Source organism: Stenella coeruleoalba, assembly GCF_951394435.1.
Source record: "Stenella coeruleoalba genome assembly, chromosome: 11".
Taxonomy (NCBI): Eukaryota; Metazoa; Chordata; class Mammalia; order Artiodactyla; family Delphinidae; genus Stenella; species Stenella coeruleoalba.
The window spans coordinates 35,169,669-35,192,389 of NC_137157.1; the positions used below are offsets into that span (position 1 = coordinate 35,169,669).

General features: G+C 34.2%; 1 long non-coding RNA gene across 1 annotated transcript in view; it reads right to left on the reverse strand.

Moving 5' to 3' along the window:
- The window catches only part of LOC307194889, a 312,682-nt gene extending 290,663 nt beyond the window's left edge, over nt 1-22,019 (reverse strand). The window contains exon 1 of the long non-coding RNA XR_013830651.1: nt 21,969-22,019. This is a non-coding gene — a long non-coding RNA (uncharacterized lncRNA). The remainder of the gene's footprint in view (nt 1-21,968) is intronic.
- Nucleotides 22,020-22,721: the final 702 nt, after the last annotated feature.

A 22,721-nucleotide genomic window follows, 5' to 3' on the forward strand; every position in this document is an offset into this window, starting at 1 on the left:
TTGCAAGACCACACGTGAGGATATACTCCTTCCTTCCTTCCTTCCTTCTTGGTCACTAGACCAGTAACTATGGTTGAGTCACAACATTTCCCAGGGAGTGCTGAGCTTCCCGTGGTGAAAGGGAATGAATTTTGAAAATGATGAATATAGGGCAAAGGGATAGGAAGTTGAAAAAAGGAGAGTTTACCAATAAAGGAGCATTCTTTGCAGTATTTAACTCTGTAGAAAGGACCTCAGAAAAATGAAATTAATATGCTGCTGCTAAGTTGGGGTTTGGAAACTGGAAGCTTGCTGAAAGGGGTGTCCCACCTTAAATGTTGTAGAAAGACCAGAATAGATGTGGCAGATGGTAGAGACAAGGATAAAAAACCACAGAGAAGTGTGCATACTAGAGTGAATATACCATATAACATCAGAAAATTTCAGCCAATTATCTTCTATGGCACACCCTAGAATATACTATTTTCCAAAGCAATAAGGTTCTCCCCTGTAGACAATAGCATCTCTGAAGGAGATGCTGTTATTGAACTGGGCTCACTGATAGCAATGGCATGATAGAATCCTGAACTGATAGAGACCAAGTGGTAACACTTAGCCTTCAAAGAAAAACAGGCCCAATGATAACAAAGAGTGGAAACATTTGAAGGCAGCAGGCAGGCCTAACTTCAGAGAACTATGGCGACAATTAATAGAGGATAGGTCAAGATAGATGGGTAGCCAACAATAGATCACCACAGTAATACAACAAAAAGAAATCAAGGATGAATAATTGGGATTTCGAAGGAAGCTAACCCAATAAAAAGTCTATGGAAAAAAAAAAAAAGTCTATGGAGCTATCATACCTCATTTCATTCCTCCTACTATAAAAAGAAGACGAATAGTAGCAGACACCACTGATCAAGCTTTGCCACATAGAACCCCAGGTGAAGCTGCTATGGCAGATGTGGAATCTGCTAGAAAAAAATGAACAAAGACTCAGGTACATAGTATGGGGTCATTGATCTGGCAAGTACTTTCTTTTTTACCTCTGAAGAAGGAGAATCAGAAGCAGTTCACAATCAAATAGGATGAAAAATAGAGCACACATTTACAACTTTACTCCAGGCTAAGTTAACCCTTCTGCTGTCTGTCATAATATAGTCCAAAGAGACCTAAACCACCTGGACATTCTGTAGAATATCCATTTTACCAATAACAGAACATTGACTGGATATAATGAACAAGGAAATGTCAAATAAATTGGAAGCCTTAGTAAAATACATACTCCTGAGGAAAAGACATAAACACTATGAAGTTTCAGGGGCCTGCTGCATCAGTGGAGTACTAGGGAATTTAGTGAACCTCAGGATGCTGGGATAACCTCCAACTTAAAGCATATATCATCGCATCTCACACAGGCTAATAATTAAGGAGGAAGCACAACACCTGACAGGCTTCTCTGGGTTCTGAAAGCAGCCTATTCATGCTTGATGATACTTCTCCAGCCATACATCAAGTGACAAGAAAAGCTGTTTGTAAAAATTAATAAACAGAAACCTCAATTAAATAGAGGTGGGAGACCAAAGTGTGGGGGGGGAATCTCACACCCTGTGATAACAGCAGAGCCCAATGGAAAAAGAAAGATTCCTCTTCTTTCCTGACAATGACTCAGCCAATGAAAAGCCATGGGCTCTTTGTTTATTATGACCCTCCCAACTACCTTTTTCTCTCTATAAAATCTTTCTCCTTCCCTTCCCATGCAGGGACTTGAATGTGGCTCATGTGGTTGCAGACTTTGAATTGCAATTCTCTGCTGATTCCAAATAAACTCATCTTTGATGGAGAAATATCTGCAGTCTATTTGCTTCAGGCCAGCAGCTCCACAGCATGAATGAATTCTGCTGCAGGTCCAGCCATGGTACAAGAAATCCTGCCACTTGGGTCATATGACTTGGCAGGAATTATGGCACTAAAGGTACCTCTGATGGGAAAAGGTGCTATTTGGAGTTTATGGCATGCTCCAATAGGAGAATCAATCACAACTTAAATAAAATCTAAATTCTTACAATGGCTTATGAAGTTTTGCATTATCTGTTCTCTGTCCTCTCTCTGACCTCATCTTCTGTTATTATTCCCTCAACACTATTCATTCCAGTCACACTAGCCTCTGTGTTGTTCCAGGAATGCTCCCAAAACAGGGAGTTTGCTAATTTCCCGGCTGCCTAGAAGGCTCTTCTCCCAGATGTCTGCACAACTAATTCCCTCACTTCCTTTAAATATTTGCTCCAAGTCACCATGTTAATAAGGTCCATCTTGTATCACAGCCTGCACTCTTGCTCCAACATTCCTTACATCCAATATTCCCAATCTCTAGTATCCTTCATTATTTTTCATTTTTTAAAATAGCACAAGGTCTTATATCTTCAATATTTTACCTATTTTTAGGTATTTTTACCTGTCTTCGCTTTCTTGTTTTGGTTTTTGTTCGTTTGTTTTTGTCTCTCTTCACTGCTAGAATATAAGGCAATGATTTTTATTTTGTTTACTGACAAATGCCTAGAACAATTCCTGGCATAGAGTAGGTGCTCGATAACTTTTATGGCATGAACAGGGAGAAGAGAACAATCACTGCTCTGATTACAATAACCTTTGAAATGATAGTCCTTTTACTTCAGAAAAGTACTGAAGGCAGGGATGAAAAATAGTACATACATCTGAATAATTCCTAAGGGCATCTGTTAACCAGAGTGGAGACAAACAATTCAAACCTGTGAGGAGAAATTGATACAGTTGGTAAAACAATTATACGCTTAATTAGTCAGTCCTCTGAAACCTTGTTAACATATACAGAGTTTCTTCTCTATCTACAGCACAACATAAATATTATTGTTCATAGCAATAACTTGAGATTCATAAAGGAAATGCTGCTAAAATACATTCCATGTGTACTCTTAAAAGTTTGGAGAAGATAATACATTTATTCATTATTATTCATTTTGTATAACTGAAAGCAGTTTGAACAGTAAAAAAAAAAAAAGCATAAGTGGTTAATTTCTCAGTTATTTAGAAAATCCTGATGTAGATTAGCACCCTGGCCAGTGATTCTAAATAAAAGAGGAGATGCACAATGTCACACTGTGAAATCTCAATTATCAGTGTGTAGTTTTTCCAGTCTGTGGATTCTGCAGATTATGTACCATGTGTTTCAAATCACAGAGCAACTGCTCTGCACTACACAGAACATTTCTGACTGTCAGATTCTGTCTCCATCTCTAACCTCTGCCTATCCAGGTGCTCCCACGTGTGTAGGTTACCACCTGCAGATTCTGGAATTGGCAACAGTCTAAAACTAATTCAGACCCAGCTGAATCCATAGGAGATATTTCCATCCTGAGGCAATAACCTAATAAAATCATTAGTCCCACAGGGGGCCTTAGGTACCATCTAATCATATGGCACATAAGCAGAGCCCTAAGTGTGCAGTTCTGAGTACCAAATGAGTGGCATAGAGTGTTGACTTAAAAGGCTGAATTTTTCTAGTCTCCTTTAAACAGAACATATCTGTTTTACTTATATTTCCTGAGGTTCCACTTGAGACATTTTTTTCAACCAGAGTTTCAAAGATTTTTTTTTTGTTAATTAAAAACACCACCAAATTTTATTCTTTACAGATAAAGAATCAAAATTCCAGAGAGTGGAAAGAGCCCCATGACTCAGACACAAATGTTCTTTTGTTTAATTCATGCATGAAACCATTTTTTTATACTATAGTCTAAGTATTGGAAAGGTTCTGTAAATTTCCTGAGGTTAATGATACAGAGCCAATGTAAGTGGTGGGAAAGTCTTTGGAATTCAAAGTTTAAAAAACGTAAAATCAAGGGAGCTTTACGTTGTAAAAACCAAAACTGAGAGGAGGAGTAGCACAATGCCTTGAGGATCAATAAAAGCAGAGTTATTAAGCTATATGGGCTACTCTAAAATCTGCATCTCCAGTTCTTAACTTTCTTTTGGACTCCAGCTGTCTCCTTGACCTCTCCACTGGATATATAAGAGGATTCTTAAACTTTAATGCACCTTCCTCAAGAAAACTCTTATTTATCTCCTTCAAGTTCTTCTCCCTCAGTCTTTCCCAGCTCTGTAATTAAAACTATAGACCCAGAACTCAAGCAAGATATCTAGTGTTTTATCCTGGTTTCCCTCCTTTCTTAGTTCCCTCATTAAATATATGAGTAAATCCTCTCAGTACTATCCCAAAACATAGCACCGATATTTTTATTTTCTCATTTTCACTAACCTAAATCTAGTTCAAGCTACCACTTTCCTGCAAGTGACCACTGTAAAGGCATTTATAGCTATCACTGCTATTATTCTGTCACCTATTACTGACATAGCAGCCAGAGAAATCTGCTCTGGCCATCTAAAGTGATTATTCAGTTATTCTCAATTACCTCACTTTATTTTAATTTTCTGGATTGTACTCATCATTATTTGATATTTGTTGGCATTTACGTATGTGTTTCATGTTCACCTGCTTGTAGTACTTAATGAAATTGAACATTCAAGGGTCATGTCTATCTCATTCTCACTAGCATCTAGAATATGGCCAAGAACAGGATAGTTGCTCGATAAATATTTGTTGAATAAACAACAAAAAAAATCAAATTATGTGACAGTATATCCACGGCTTGATGCTTTTAAATTCCTATTTTCTAATTCTTCTGTAACCATGTTGAGTCTTTCTTAACACGACCAGCTTCACCAATTACAACATGAAATGTGCAGAGTTCAGAATACTGCCAGATAGAGTATCACTTGTTTTCAGTCCTACAGTGGCTGATTATACAAACAGTGATAATTAATGATGTTATTTTTTTTAACAGGAAAGGAATCTTTCCCAGTGACCGCCTTATCCATTCTTAAGTTTCCTTTTTGGGAGGAGCAATACATGGTGTAGATAACATTAATCCCATTTATATTTGCTTTAAGATTCCACATCTTTTGGGTGTACTTTGGTTACTTCTTAAATTATATTTTACATATGTTAGTGGTAATTTTATTTTATTTGAACAGCACATCTAATGATGTCATGAAGAGTCACTGTCCATACTGGCATTTGGAACCTAAGCCATAGCCATTTGGGGAATATGTCCAGAGTTAAGAGAAAAAAAAAAAGCTAAGATTAAAAATAAATTTTGTTTATGAGTAAAAATTAAATCTGCTACATTTTAAGAACTGTTTCATCAGTTGACCACACTACTTCCAGGGATTAAATCACCTGCTCAGTTTCTCACAGCTATCCAGTGACTTACTTGGAACTGGAAATAAGAACCTCAATTAAAACCCAGTGCTCATTACACTTCATTATCTGCTCTATACATATATCTATTCATTAAAGCCATTTCATGATCATCCTCTATATTTTAGGCAAAGTACCTAATACTACAGGATACCCCAGAAACATTGAAATTAACACAGTTGTCTACAGCTATGGAATAGTTAAAGAAAAATACATTTCAAAGTTTGCTTGTTACTGGCCAAACTGCTTGGCCTCATGCTGACTCCCTGAACTTTGCATCTCACTACCTTGGAAAAATTTCTTCCTTCCTACTTACTCTTACTCTTACTTTTACTCCCTGATTCAGTGACTGCTTGCCAGACAATTACTCCATTTACTTAAATATTTTGTTATATTCTTGATATAATTATATTTAATATTCATCTCAAACCAGTAAGCTAGCTATTATGAATCTCATCTTTAGGTGATGAAACTGAGATTTATATATTATACTTAGTAAGAAGCTGAGCTAGGTTTGGATCCCCTATCTCTGCAGCTTATGCCTCCACACGTTCAGTTACGCCATGCTGTCTTATTATTTTCCCTTCATCTTTAATACTTGAATGTTTCCTAATTTTTAACTTCATTCATATTTTTTAATCTTCAATCTATACAAGAATTTTGGTCTCTAGATTTGCACTATTTTCAATATAGGTTTTTAATTTTAAGTCCTTGCCCAGGAATTATTTTTTCCAGTCTTTATCTATAACCTTTCCCCCACAACCAAAGCTTGGGACCAAGTGCTGCCACTGACATTTATCCAAAAGGTATTTTGGGTGTACCAAGAAATAATATAATTTTAGTATTAACATACACAAAAATAATTATAAAGGTGAATGATCTATCAAAACACATTGAAGTTACTTTTATAATACACATAAGTGACTTGGTTCCACTGACAATAGTTGAGATGAAGGACCAGCACAGAGAAAGATTGCCTTTCTGTTCTAAGATAACCTACTGTTAACCATTATTATTGCTATTGTAATTGTGATCACAAATATTGAAAGCATCACTGATACTCTTTTCCATAACAGACTTGTCAGGTTGTACCTGGTGAATCTACTCTTTAAGATCAACAAGAAAAGAAGCCCTGCCCAGCCTGTCTCCAACTTGGTGTTTATCATTGCAGAGAGTAACAGAAATGGAGTTTCTATGCTTATATCTATTTTATTTTCAATTTATCCATGGCTTTCAGGTGAACCTCAATATTTGGCTTTCATGACCTTCTATTTATTTTGATTTTTTTTGGCATTAGCTTTGCTAATTAATATATACTTCCCCATCTTAAACCTCCTTGGCTTCTGGAGACAGTTCTAAACATTGACTTCAGGCCTCATGCATTGACATGAAACATCATCGCTCATAGTCCCTGCTCTCCTGAGTGAGAAGAGGGAGATGATTCCATGTTAGAATGGTGATATTTGCAGTGTGACTTAGGAATTATTTTCTCTCACATTTTGAGGGCAATGGGAGGGAACCTCAGTCTTATAAATAACAAAGAGAAGAGGCATCTTTATTTTGACATGTTATGAACATAGTAAGTAGTCAGTAAAACAATTCACTCTTTCTACTTGTTTTTCCATTAGGCAAGTGCTCTGTGTCTTTAAATTTTAATGCATTCTTAATATAGTAAAAAATTAAATAACTACAGCAACAAAAATGCTCGTACTCACAGACTCCCTATATATCAATAGATGCAGGGGATAATTAAAAGTTCAAGGAATATTCTTTTGAATTATCTCTTATCTCCCCATATTCACTGATCTGAATAAAATGCCCTTAAAATTCAGTTGAGTCTGAAAACTCATATAGCGGATACTAAAAGTAAATAAATAAATACGTCTTTCAGTCTTTCTCTTTCCAATTTGAGTTTGCTGTTAGTTAGACACAGAATCAGAGACAAGTATAAATGTATTTACAATAACTGACTTATGAAAAATGCACAGGACAATTTCACTTCCCCTTTTTAGAAAACTGTCAAATAAACACATCAAACTGAAGACCCAGGTCATATTATTTTAACAACACCTATTTGCGACTTATCTTGAATATGTTCAGTTTCACACCAAGTGTCTGGATAATTCGACAGCCCACATACAGAAGGTTTCTGGCCACATAAAACACACAGCCAGGACGCATTTCCTGTTCACTTTTAGAAGCAATTTAAGCACTGATTTTAATGTTTAAAGAGGGTTTGAGTTCCAGATACCCAGATGCCTAATTTTTATGCTGCATTTTATTTTTTAATGCTGCATTTTTATAAGAACGTGGTTCGATTTATGAGTTCCTGTGAACAAGTTCTCAATTTGATTTTCGGAGAAACAGACAGATAAACTATAGGGGCCCAGGTGTATGTGTGTTTTAAATGGTGCCTTGTTATTGTGAATTATCTTCTGGTAAATTTCATGATCTTATTATTTGTTTGACAATCAGTATATTACAGACACCTGCAACTTATTTTATACTTAATACCTAGACTGATATATTTACCTAAAGTAATAATATCATAATACGAAGCAAAAATATTGAATTTTACTTTATCTTTTTCTCAAATTGTATATTATACAGAGAATTGGTATTAGGAAAATTACAGTAAAATTTTAAGCAAGGACATCTGTGAAACTGGAAAACAACAACTGAGTTCAATTCTAACCATGTTCCTACATGAATGTTAATGGAATCTAACTAGAAACCAAAATTCCTATTCCATTAAATCAACTATTACAGTGTAAGGCTCAATGTTTCAAGCTAGAAATCACACCACAATACGACTGATGAAGGAAAGTTCCTGTTAACTTCTCATTCAGGGCCTTGAAAACATGAATAGAAACTTGCAAATCTATTTTTGGATTTCCCACAGAGTTTGAATAAATATCAGATTTAGTACAGTAAAACAAGTTTCTAATGTTCTATATCCATTCCTGAGCAGACATCAAAATCCAAATTTTACTTTGTAAAACTACTTTATTTGGTCTTTGAAACATATATTGTGGAAGTATCAAAGGAAATGTCAATACATAAAGGCACAATGCCTTCCAGCATATGGCAGAAATAAGTACTAAATGCTAACACTAACTTGCCTGGCATGCACTGGGGCTATGGCTCCTAACTGCCTCTACTCTCAGATCAGTTTTGGAATTTGGGATAACCAATTAGTATATTCTTAAATAGTTATATTTGATCTAGATATGGAGGCTTAAATCTGGACCCAAATGGTTTCTAAATGTAGTAAAACCACTTAACTATATATCAGATTTTATATTTTATAACAGAAGTAAAAATACATTTTATATACATGGAAATATTATGAGAATAACATTTAGAAAAAAAGAGGTGTATTTCTGTTATTACTTATTCAAGGAATCTATTCTTATAATGGCATCTTTTATCCCAACTAGAAGATATCTATTTTTCTCTCACTGTCAAATATCCCAGTGGTCCCTTTCAGAGAAGAACAAAAGCAATATGGTCTAAAATATTATGAAAAGCCATTTAGATCATGCTATGAACGGAATTTTAAAAATCTAATTATACAGCAGATATAGTATTGGGGAAGAGATTTAATAAACCACTATTAAATATTGGATTTCTTGTGGCAATTCTTTTCTTGTACATTACATAATTGTTATGGTTTTCAAATCTCCACATACACTTTCTTATTTAAAGCCCACAAACTCACAACAACCTTTTCAATAGAACAGTTACTAATACTACTAAATTTTAAAAATAGATAACCTAGAATCAGAAAATTGAAGTAATTTGTCACAAACAACCAAGATTTATTATAGACACTGACTGGGACACATTCTCCTCTTAGAAATAAAAGCTACAAAACAATCTTAAGATCTTTCAACTATTTTTTTTCTCTTTTTCCACAGTTTTAGAATAAATTAGAGTGACTAACAGCAGAGTCGTAAGAAGGGGGTCAGCTAAACAATGATGTAAACTTTGGCACCAAGAACTCTTCTAGTAAACTTGGAAAAAGCAGACCAAAAATGTAGAATATTCTTTCTTCTAGCAAACCTCTGACTCTGCTTACAATGTAAATGAAGAGGGTGCAGAAGATTCTCCCAGCATTATTCTCTGGTTCACTTCATTGCTAACACACCAGGTTCTGTATGCATAATAATGAGTGTCATTGGCAATGGATTTTGTATATTCTATAACCACAAGAAATAAGTCAAATCCTTTTAAAGCCTATGAAAAAGTAATGCTTAACAAAAGAAGCATAGAAATTCTGTTATTCAGTCCTGGATTTGGTTCATTTGTTCTCCTTTGTTATTTCAATCTGGTAAACATTTTCTTCATGCTCCTGCACTTATCTACTATATCATGAATTTATTTTGTCCTCTTAATTTAAAACTGAACAGTGTGACATTCTCTTTAGGTCTGATACACTGTTGCACAGGGGTTTTTTTTTTTTCAGTTATTTTGCTTATTTCCTAATATTGGACACTGTTATTTTACATTTAATCAAGTCAATGTGAATCCAGAACATGAATATTTTATAAATACATGCACTGAAAGTAGATTTTTGAGAAAGTCACAAGGTAGGCATAATAAAGAAATTGTGTAATTTAACACTGTCCTTCACATACTTCTAGTCTCAATGTTGAAATAGCCTTAGTCCCTCCTACACTATATTTACCCATGATTCTAGGCTGATTTAGATGCACATCCATTCAACGGGGACTCTTTCATATACTGCTGGCAGTTGTTTAATACAATAATTTAGAAAAATATCAATATGGAATTTTTTATTCAAGTGCTAAAAAACAAGCTTATGTTCTTTAAATCAGAATAGACACTTCTAGGCACCTAAGTCATGGAAATATTCTGAACCACAAAGAGGAAAGCTTACCCAATGTTTATCTCAAAATTATTCATGTAAAATATTGGAAAGAATATTAATGTTCAATATCAGCCAAATGTCAAGTGCATTATAAAACATCTAAAATAATGGGTATAAGGACTATTTAGTCACACAGGAATCTAGTCTAGTGGTTAAGAGTGCAGGTCTCATTAGACTTTCTGAGTTCTTCTACAACCTGCACCCACAAAATATCTTCCACAAACTACTAGTTGAGTAGTTTGGGAAAAGTTCTTTCTTTTCCTTTTTTGCTCAGCCATTAAACAGGGATGGTAACTACCTCACAGGTTGTTGTGAACACTTAATCCTTGCAGGACACTTCATCCTGTCCAACATGTCCACTGAGAAATGTGGTCCATGATTTGTTAAACAATACAAACATTTAACTTTGCCAAAATGTCTTTAATTTGTCCTGTCATTGCTTTTATGTTTGTCTTGTGTCACTTCAATAAATCTCCAAGTTGAAGGGTGATGCACTACCATCAGCTTTTGAAATTTGTTATGCCAGCCTTCCACTGCATTGTTCATCCTATGATTGCTATTCAGTACTGATGTATAATCAATAAGTTTCTGGTTGAAATCTTGGAGCTTCTTGTTTTCTTCTCTCTCTGCTACACCTTTCATGGACTTATACTGTCTCAACATAATACAATAGGTCATCTAAATGTTCTTCTGCATTCTCCACAATGTACTTAGACGTTTCAATTATATCTTCCAAAGCCACAAAAAAATGGAAGTCCAAACAACATGGATGCACTTACATGTGTTATTTTCCATTTTTATATACTCACATGTTAGAGCTAAATAAGATATTTTTCACCACAGTGATTGTGAAAAGTGAAACGATCGACATTTACGTGTGCATTTAGTAAGAATAGTCTAATTGCATTCATATTTGCAATCTCAAAATCCATCATGCATAATGAAGGGTTAATGCTGAGATTTCTTTCTTATGCAAATACTTTTTCAAATTTATATCTGTAAGTGTCTTCTGGCCTTTTTATTGTTAGTACATAAATCAGTGGCATACTGTAAACCAATACTACACAGTGCACATACATAACTGAGTGAACTGTGTTGGTGCCATTGTGAAGGTGCCATCGCTAAATAGTGTGGTATTGGCACTTAAACATCAAATATTGTCATAAGCTGTGTAAATAATTCTTTCATCATCTTGAGCACTGGAATCATGCATAAAAAATGCTCCACATCTGGTCACTATACACTCCTCTGGAATTTAAATTCCGTGCAAAGATTGTTGTCTGTTTTGAATTCTATTTACTTGCTACTTTAATGAGTTTCTTTCTGCCCTTCATCATGAATATCATGGAGAGTTCTTTGAAGTAACTGTGATGGTACTGCGTTTGGTCCTTCTGCCTGTCATTTCAACCTATTCAGTCTTCCTTACTTCCTCTTCAATACCAACTTTGTGCTGATGTTTTCCTGGACCATCTAGAATGATTGTAATATTATCCAAATCCTGACTAGTTGTACACTGGACATTGCAGGTTCCCCTCTCTTTACAACAACTGTACCTTTTACTCCTATCTCTGTTAAAGAAATAGAAAAGGTAACAAAAGCCATTATAAGGTAGCATTGGCTTTTCTTTTTGTGAGTATACTATTTCTGCCATATTCCATTAAGAACTTTCAAATAAAGATGTCCTATTGACAAGCAACAGAAAAATGGTTATGGATGGATGGATGGATTGCCTAGGTAGGAAAAACCTTACTTATGTCTTATGGATTCAACTCCAGGTTCATCTGGACTGAATCAGCTAGTAAGTAGGTACCAGCCAGTGATGGTCCATGCTGATTAGCAGGTATGTGTGGGAGTCACACCCACTAAAACCTCTCTGAACAGCAGCAGACACTTATTGTGGTCTACTGCTATCATACCTTTATAAGACATCAACTCAAGGGAAATATTGCCCATTAACCTTGGGAATGATTGTAGAAGGATTAATTAGATGTCCAGTATCACCCTCAAGGTGTCTATTACACTCAACCACTAAGGAGTAGGAGAGCCATACCCATTCTCACTCCTCCCAAACGAGTGAGACTCTCTGTAAAGTGTTTACCTCAATGTGCTTCCAGCCCATTTTACATAGCAACTTGACCAAGTTCCTCCTTTTAAACTCTACACTTATTGAATGATCAAGCCACATCCAAACAAATGCCCAGCAGCATATTAACACATCATGCATTGTGAGATCCTGTCCTGGACTTGTTGTCCTGTGTGCATTTCTCAAACTGTAGGACTCTTCCTCAGTATATATAGTTAATATAAATTACACTCTTCTGCAAGATTCAAACCCTGACCCATCTACTTAGCCCTACATGTGATTACCAAGTCTACCAAGGCAAGAAAGGTTATTATTGGCAATACAACCACAACACAATTATTGGACCAATAAAACATAATAGTATTTATGTATTAATCCTGTCAACAAAAAGTATAAATAAATGTTAGGGGCTATTTGAACCCAGGGATGTTTTCTAAGCATGGACATTTTTAACAGGCTCAAATATTAAGGACCATTTGTCATGGACCAAATATGCTCATGGATGTTTTTGATAGGACCAAACTTCAAGGACATTTTGGCATAGACCAAATGTCTCAATGGACGTTTTAGACAGGACCAAATTTCAAAGACTTTTTGGCATGGGTCAAATATCTCAATGGATGTTTTGGATAGGACAAAATATCAAAACCTTTTTGGCAGACCAAATGTCTCAATAAACGTTTGGACAGGACCAAATGTAGCTAATCCGTTTAATAAATTAATGCACATTAAGCTCTTTGACCAGTGTTTGGAAGGTAATTAATGCTCAAAAAAGATGAGCTATTATGAGGATTTTATTTTAACTCTAAAGTAATATTTTAACAACTTTGAAATAAACAAGAATAAAACAGTAAAATAATTACTAAATGTAATTGACATACAATGATAATATACCTTGATATTACCAATGATGGCTTTATTTAAAATTTATTAACTTCATTTTTAAAAATTTTTTAAATATATTTACAAATAAACCAATATTTTACAATAAAAATTAGAATTGTGAAAATATACTTAACAATTAATGTAAATGATAAAAACCATCACTGATCACTGATTTCTAGATCCTTTGAAAAACTGTGGAAGCAGACTTCCTACAAAACTATTTCAGCCACATTAGCTGGGTTACACTGTACTTTAAAAAACAGAACAAAACAGAACAAAAAAGTGAAACGTTATCTCGAACTAAGGGGTTTCAAACAACAAAGGTGTATTTTGTGTTTTATTACATGTCTATCACAGGTCAGCAGGTGGGAAGAGAGTGCTCTGCTTATCTTAGTTTCTCAGGAACCCAGACTGATAGAGCAACCACCATCTCAAAGTTCCATTGATGGGCAAGAGTAAGAAAAGCTCTAGACGACCTTTTACTGGCAATTAAATCGTCACACTTCCTGTAACAGATCATGGATCAGAATTTGTCACATGATGACACCAAACAATGAGAGACCCTTAATGTGGCCAAAAGGATTTTTTTATTTTTTCATAAAAGCATGCTAAGGGCTAGGAAGTTAAGGAAAATGTCCAGCCGTCTGAGATTTAAATGTCAATTGGCTAATATTCTATCATGTCATAAGAATACCAGTCTTACCTGTCAAAATGAGGTGCTCAGTAAAACTGAAACAAGAGTAATTACAAGGGGTCAAATGATCAAAAAGAGGCTGGTAAACTTCAGATTTAATTAAGAGGTCAAAGGAAAAAATTTCAATATGCCACCAAGTTCTACACTTAAGAGTTTAGTAGCAAATGTCTAAAATCAAGCAGGGAAAATATCCCTCCCCCCAAAATAACATAAAAAGCAGATGAGATAATGAGCACAGTATGAAGTAACAGTAACACAAATCTCCCCAAAAAGTGGCTGTTTCTGTCTCAGAGCTATTTTAAAAGGGCCAGGAACAATCTCCTCTTTCTTCAAGTGCCAGAAAATTTTATTTCCATATTAGTAGATTGAGAATTAATTATTTGGCATTGTTGGATATGTAGTTTTAATTTGTAAAATAATTTTATTGTGTTGAATAACATAAGATTCCCTTGAATTTGACAATTCTGAACTAAAGGTTTAGATTAAAATCAGTTCTCTATTCCCCTTCTCCCCGCTCCATTAGTAAGAGTTGATCACCCACTCCCACCTCCTGTTTTCATTCAATTTTCTGTAACCCATGGTCTCATTGTCTTTCTTCTATGTTTTTAGGGTCTCCTTCTCAATCATTTGTTTATTCCCAAACCCTGCAAGTTGTTGGGCCCAGAGTTTATCTCTTCAGATTTTTCATCTACATTCTAATTTCTATCAAATCTTTGGTGAACTCATAATTACTTTAAATATACTGAAATCTCCTAGATTATTATCTCAAGCCCATAGCTCTCTCCTCACCTAGTTCATGTAACCAACTTAATTACTCAACATCTCCACCTGAATATCTAACAGAACTATTAAACCAATATACTGAAAACTGAGCTCCTGACTATTCCACTACCCCACCTCCCAACGCAAATCTATTTCTTCATCATCTCTGCAAAAAACAATTTTATTTTCCAAGTTGCTCAGGGTGAAAAACTCAGAGACAATATGAAGCACAGTAAATTATTTGGTAAGTTACAAAATCCTTGCTTTTTAGGTAGATCACTCAAAGGTAGTGACATAGAGCTTAGCATAAGCAACTCCATTTCGGCCCTGCTGTCTTGTTTTCAACATCTACTACTATCCTCTTGGCTCACTTTGACCTCTTAACTGTTCTATGCCTCAGGACATTTGCACTTCTGTTTCCTCTACCTAACATGTGCTTCCTTCATAGACTTGCATGGCTGACTCCCTCTCCACCTTCAGATATTTAATAAAATGTCACTTTTTCAATGAAATCTTCCCTGACTGTTCTATTTAATTTTGCAAACCCAGTATTTTCTTTTATTCAACTCCCTAACCTCCTTCTAAAACCCCTCTTATTTTTCTCTTTAGTACACATCACCATTTTTCATACCATTATGTTAACTATTCCTTGCTTTTTGCCTAATTTTCCCACTAAATGAAAGCTCCTATAGGCAATGATTTTTTTGTTTGTTTTGTTCATTGTTATAGCTCCTTTGCCAAGAAAAATGTTGGTATATATTGCTCTTCTGTGTTGACTAATCAAATTGATTATTTATAGTCAACAGAAATATTCTGAACTGTGATGGGAATACAGTTTCTTTACATCTTATTTAAAATTTTATATTTGATTTTAGAGTGTTTATGAATATTTATTTTAGCTGCTTCCATAGTGTTTGAATTTATAGACAAAGAATAATTAGTTAACTCTATCAGTGAGGTTATAATATTAAATCAACTTGCTATTAACTAAAAGGCCTCAGGTTTGGAACTCTTGAAAAGTATAAAATAACAAAAAAAAACAACTAAAAAACACAATTGATACATTTTCTTATATTATTGAAAATTTTTTCTGTAGTGTTGTACATTAGTAAAATGTTGATCAAAAATTATGTTGTTTTACACAAATGTTGAATTCCAACCCAGAGGTGACTCATTTTACCTTATTAGGTTCTAAAACAAGTATGTATGGCACACATGGTAAAAATTTCCCTTCATAATTTTATAAATAACCCTTGAAGTATAAAATCTAGCCTGTTGAGTGATATTCTATATAAATTAATAATATATAAACTGACTTGTAGTATTTAGCAGAATACATATGCAAAGTCTAAGTGTTTAAAAATATAGCTATAAGCAAGTGATCATATATAGCTGACTTCAGTTAAAAAAACATATGTTGTAATCCCACTGTTCAGATACGGGATATTCATAATCTAAAACACTTGGATTATTTCCTAGAAATTTTACAAATGATTCAGATCTCTGAATATGATTCAATCGACTAATATAAAACTTTTAGTTAAAATAATAAAACATAAATTTCTGCTAAATGACAATATCTTTAAATGACATAAAGAGTTTAGTAATCCATTTTGTATAAATAATGATTTAAAACTGTTTCTATAAAACTACATAATATTTAATTTTTATCATCAAATTTTTACATCTGACCACCAAAATTGATTTTAGTGTGGCTGATCACATCAATGCTTATTTATATGCAGTATTTTCACAGATCTTACTTGGCAATTAATAGGGCCCTTCCACAGAGACAAAAAAAAATTTCATATTCAATATTAAAGTTGTTTAATATAACTATATTTTCATTGAGGCCAGTTTAATAGATCATTGTTTAATATGTTTAAAGAATTACTTAAATAAGTCTACATGTTTTAAGGTATTTTCTCTGGCTAAAATTAATTTAAAAAGCTATATTTCAAAAGGTTGTGAAATTTGCATTAAAAGACATTAAAATCACAGGATCTTATTTCATTATGTAATGCGTTAATCTTTTAAAAGCAGAATTGGCATGTTAGTTCCTTTATAACATATTAAAGGATTAATAATTGGCCAAGTTCCTTTATAACATATTAATCTGAAAAGCCACATAAATTGTACACTTGCAACTTGGCACCTTAGAGTATCTCTCCCAGTCCAAATACTGTTATCCAAATAGTGTTCCACACAGACTTAAAAACTCATAAAGATTTTTAAACTCAGTTGGTGGTCCCTGCATCTTCCGATGGCTCCATTCCCCATATATTAAGATTGTAGCCAAGGTAATTCACACAGAGAAGAGTAAGAAACCAATATATGCAAAGACCTATGTCAGACTTTATCCTAGGAGAATTATATACACTATCAGTTTAAAATCTTCATGAAAATCCTTAGAGGTAGTAAATTTACTCTGATTACACAGGTGACTAGATTAGACACAACTCACCTAAACCAGGCTGCTGGGGAAAAACCTCAAGTCCTGACTAGGTTACTTGTTTCAGTGTTTCTACCATTAAGAATAATAACAGTAAAAGTGATTCGGTACAAGGCACTGGGCAGTATGGTTTACACACTTTATGCTATTTATCTATCTCAATAACCTTAAAAGATAAGTGCTATTATTATCCTCATTTTTTAGAGAATGAAACTGAAAGATTACATAAATTTCTCAAGGTCACAGAAACAGAAAATGGAAGTGTGAGCACCTTTCACCTTGCTCAACCTAAAAACACAGCTAGTGGGTCTACCTCCCTTAGAAGCAAAAGTGCTTAATGGCTAACTCAGAAGATTCCAACTACGTGAACCTGAAAATTATAGGAGAAAAACAGCCCAGGATTTTTTACTGCTGTGTGACCAGAGGAATGCCACTTTCTTCATATTAAATAGGAACAGAAAGAATTCATTCCTTAAAAGATTATTGTGGGGTTTAAGTAAGGAATTCATTTAATGTACTTAGCACAACATCAGTGAGGTACCCGCACCCCACCCCTTCCGCCAGCAGAGGAGTAATAAAAACTCTTTCCGCATCATGGTGAAGCCTGAAGACAAAGTTGTTGTCTTAAGCTTTGCCACAGATTCCTCCCTAAGTGAACCGAGCTTAGAGTTACATAATTGGTTAGAAAGCATAAATTCACCAGGGACACAGCACAGAGAATAATAAAACAAAACCACAGAACACCAAGAATGTAAATCATCTCATAATGATAAAAATACCAACCATCTGGCTTTAGAATTTCATTAGAAACTTTACTAAAGAATGTATCTCAAATAATATCTCAATTGCATTTTATAATTAGGAAATCTGTTTTTTATTTAGTAATATAATTTGTTAGTATAACTGAAAAGTGAACTTATCCGTTTATTAATTTATATGACAATTCCCCATTACAAATTGACTACATAAAGCAAATGACAGAATTTCAGACAATAGTAATGAGTTTCTGAGACAAAGAAACCTTAATTATTGTTTTATTTATTCATAGATCACCAAGTTCCAAATATATTTAACATTTAAGCCTTCTTATAAACTATGTGAAACAAAACAAAATGAAATAAATTATGTGTTTATGAAAACAAAAACTTAAAATATTTCAAATAGCTTTACATATGTGACACCATACTTATTTTGCTAAAGGATTAATTAAACTTTTACTGAAAACTAACCACTCTATGTTATGCAATAATTTTCACAGAATATTTATTTATTATATTATTTTGGCTAAGTTGGTTTTTATTCTCAAAACAAATTAATAATTGAAACAACACAAAAACTCTTCTGCTTTTCTATCTGATAAGTAGTATCTGTTTTGTTTTTTACAGTTGAAACTACACTTCCATGGCAATAGAAATTTTAATGAAAATTTAATAAATATTTATTGAGTTCCTACTAGAGCAAGACATTTTGCCAGATCCTGAGGGAGATAGAAAGGTAAATGAAATTTGGTTTATGATCTCTAAGATTTTCCCATATTATTTGTCAGGAATGTAGGTTATATAATGTGATGGAATAGAAAATTAGATTGAAAGGGAGGCTGGGGCCAGATCATGACAATTCTTCCATATTGTGATAAAGATTTTGTATTTATTTATACCATCAGGAGGTTTAGCATCAGACAGACCAAGTTCTTTTGTTGTTGTTTATTGAAGCATAGTTGATTTACAAGATTATATTAATTTCAGGTTACAGCATAGCGATTCAGTGTTTTTAAAGTTTATACTCCATTAAAAGTTATTACAAAGATAATGGTTATAATTCCCTGTGCTATACAATATATTTTGTTTCTTACATATTTTATACATAGCAGCTTATATTTTTAAATCTCATACTCCTAACATGCCCCCCACTTCCCTCTCCCCACTGGTGACCACTAGTTTGTTTTCTATATCTGTGAGCCTGTTGCTGTTTTGCTATATACATTTGTATTATTTTTCAGATTTCACATTTAAGTGATATCTTTCTCCGTCTGACTTATTTCACTAAGCATAATATTTTCCAGGTCCATCCATGTTACTGCAAACAGCAGAATTTCATTCTTTTTATGACTAATATTCCATTGTATATATTTACCACTTCTTTATTCATTCATCTGTTGATGGACACTTGGGTTACTTCCATACCTTGGTTATTGTAAATAGTGCTGCTACGAACACTGGGGTACATATATCTTTTCAAATTAGTGTTTTCATTTTTTTCCAGATATATACCCAGGAGTGTAATTGCTAGATCATATGGTACCTCTATTTTTAGTTTTTTGAGGAACCTCCATACTGCTTCCCATAGTGCCTGTGCCAGTTTACATTCCCACCACAATACTTCCATCTGGTCAGCAGTGAGATATTGATAAAGTCACTGTAAGATACTCTCAGATAATGTCAAAATGGAGTTGATATCAACATTCTTTTAGTGTTTTGCAGCTAGTACTTTCTCACTTTCCCTTGGAACTTTCCACATTCCTAGAATATGGGATCCCTCCATCTATTTACTTTATCAACACCTACTCTTTTACTCTTCTTTTAGAGGTCAACTAAAACTTTACATATTCAGGACATTTATTGATATCATTACATCCATGATGGATCAGTTCCCCTTTTAAAATTTATAGCACCCCTTATTTTTCCTAACTTATGTTTCTGGGGCTTCCCTGGTGGCAGAGTGGTTAAGAATCTGCCTGCCATGGCAGGGGACACAGGTTCGAGCCCTCGTCCAGGAATATCCTATATGCTGTGGAGCAACTAAGCCCGTGCACCACAACTACTGAGCCTGCGCTCTAGAGCCTGCGAGCCACAACTACAGAGCCTGCATGACACATCTACTGAAGTCCGCATGCCTAGAGCCCGTGCTCCGCAACAAGAGAAGCCACCACAGTGAGAAGCCCGCACGCAACAACGAAGACCCAACGCAGCCAAAAATTAAAAAATTATGTTTATGTAATTCATTATATAACAGAATTTATAGCCGCCAGAGGGGCTAAGACAACTTTCATTTGGCTTACCATTCATTTTCACTGCTTAGACTAATAACTGCACATAGTAAATAAACAATAAATATTTAGAAAATAAAAAAAGAAATGCCAACTATTAAAGCCCTAGTATAAATGTATTTTGTTTTAACACAATTGAGTTTTGAAAATCTATGCTGAAGAATAATAAAGTTAATGAGATACATTTCTCATTAAAAAAGATAAAACAATTCAGACATAGTGTTAATTGTGAGACATATCTAGATTTCACATATAAATTGTATACTGTTAATGTTAAAGTAGACTAATGTGTGAAAGAATACTAACGAAATGATTGTGTATCAAGTGAAATATAAACATTAAGAAGCTCATGGCTTGGTATAATGAAACCTAGCAAGAAGACAACATTTTACCTGAAAAAGCAAATTACTAAGATAATTTTCTTAAACTGCAATAATGTAATAACAATAACAACAGTAATAATAGAATAATTGCTGTTTATAAAAAGTAATTGCCATATCATGATGTCCAGATCATAATTTTCAACCATCACAAATTAAATAAGTAAATTTCCTGGTCTCTGGCATGTGGGATTTCTTTCCTCAGATTTAAAATATAGCTTTTAGATTGTCTCTATACAGTAGGAAAAAATGAGAACAAATTTTAAAACATTAAGCAAACCATCAAAAATATTTTTTACTCCTGTGAATTCTTAGAGAACATTTGTGTTCCATTTGGATAACATTTGAAAAGAAGATAACATGCTGAAAGAAGCTAAACTCTCAGCAGAGTTTAATCCTGAATCCACATTTTAGAGTTAAAATCAACAGGGAAATATAATAACCTATTACATCTTGGATTTTAGCATATGAAATAACACTTGGGAAGCATCCAAAATGTTTTGAGGAGGAAATAAGGTGAGGAAATGAGAAAACTCATATTTTCTCTGATTTGCAATCATAAAGTCTCCTATGAAATGTTTATCATTCAAACAAGATTTCTCCCCCCTTTTTTTTAAATGGACTGACTTGGATATTGGTCAGGGTTCTAAAAAAAGGGAATGATCATTCTTTCCATACCAGCTCACCCTACCAGTATCGGGTGCCCCTTAAAAACACTACTTTAGAAAGCATCTGATATAGACTCCTTAAAATCAAGAAATCTAATTTGCCAGATTAAAGGTGAGTCATTTCTCTATGCATATCTTATCCAGTGTGTGAATTTTAAGGTGCATAAGTAAATTTTAAACATAAACTAATCCCACAAATATTCAATCATCAGTACCTACTACATAAAAATCAGTCAAATTATCTATAGGACTCATTTCATTCATGTGCCCTTCACTCATGAAAATATAATCAAGGATTGAATGTCCTTGAATTTACTATGGAATATTTCACATGAAAGCTATTCTTTCTAAAATCCTTGTTTTGACAGGTGACAGATAATTTGAATATTAAAGTGATTTTAATGTGATGATGTGACTAATTGCTTTAAATCACTGCAAAATTATTCTTGTTGGCTAATTTATAATGAACTACTCTTTGTCTACTTATATTATCATCTGACATCTTGCAGCCTCCAAGAATTTGGCTTACTCTTTTCTTTTAACATCACTTTCTGTGCCAGTGGATTCACCTCAGTTTTTTTCATTTTCCTCCAATTTGTTGACTGTGAAAAGTGCACAAATAACCTATTCCACAGGAATTCTAGCTGAGAATAAAGATTCAGATGTGATTAAACAAAGAAAAGTTGGCCAACAAGCCTAGCTCTTTCCTAGGCATCTTTTCTAATTTTATTTGTAATGTTCCCTTGTGGAATCTTCTGGACTTTTTCTTATAAATCATCTACAGTATAGACAGTCTTGTCAAGATTAGATACCAGATCAACTTACTTACAGTTTTGGCTGGTAATTTTTCATTGGCTTTTCTGTCCCTTCAGGAGCCAACCTGAACTATTTTTTCATCAGGTAAGAAAGAGGTTTCAAATAACTCTCTAGACCCATTTCACATTCACAAGAACCAATAGTTTGGTTCTTGGCCTTCCAGATGAAGAATCACTTCCTGTTTTATTTCAAAGTTTATTTCCCTGACTTGTTAAGATACCCTACACTTGAAATCACTTCCTCCCACCCAAATAGAAATATTTTCTGAAAATCTCTATTAATCTGAACCATTGCCTCTGGACTATTTACTGTAACTCAATCACTGATTATATGCAATCTGAGAGAGTCCAGGGTTCACATACCAAATCCCTTTTTCTCTTTTTCTATAACAACTTTATTAATATATAATTCACATGCTATAAAATTCACCCATTTAACTATACAATTCAATATATTTTTTAAAATTTTCAGAGTTGTACATTCATCACCACTAAATTTTAGAATATTTTCAACTATCCAGACCCCCAATCTGCCCATCTCCTGGTCTCCCTCCTCCCAGCCATACGCCACTACTAACCTACTTCATGTCTCTATAGCTTTGCCTATTCTGGACATTTACCTTGATTTTTTTTTTTTTTTTTTTTTCTGTGGTATGCAGGCCTCTCACTGTTGTGGCCTCTCCCGTTGCGGAGCACAGGCTCCAGACACGCAGGCTCAACAGCCATGGCTCACGGGCCCAGCCGCTCCGCGGCATGTGGGATCTTCC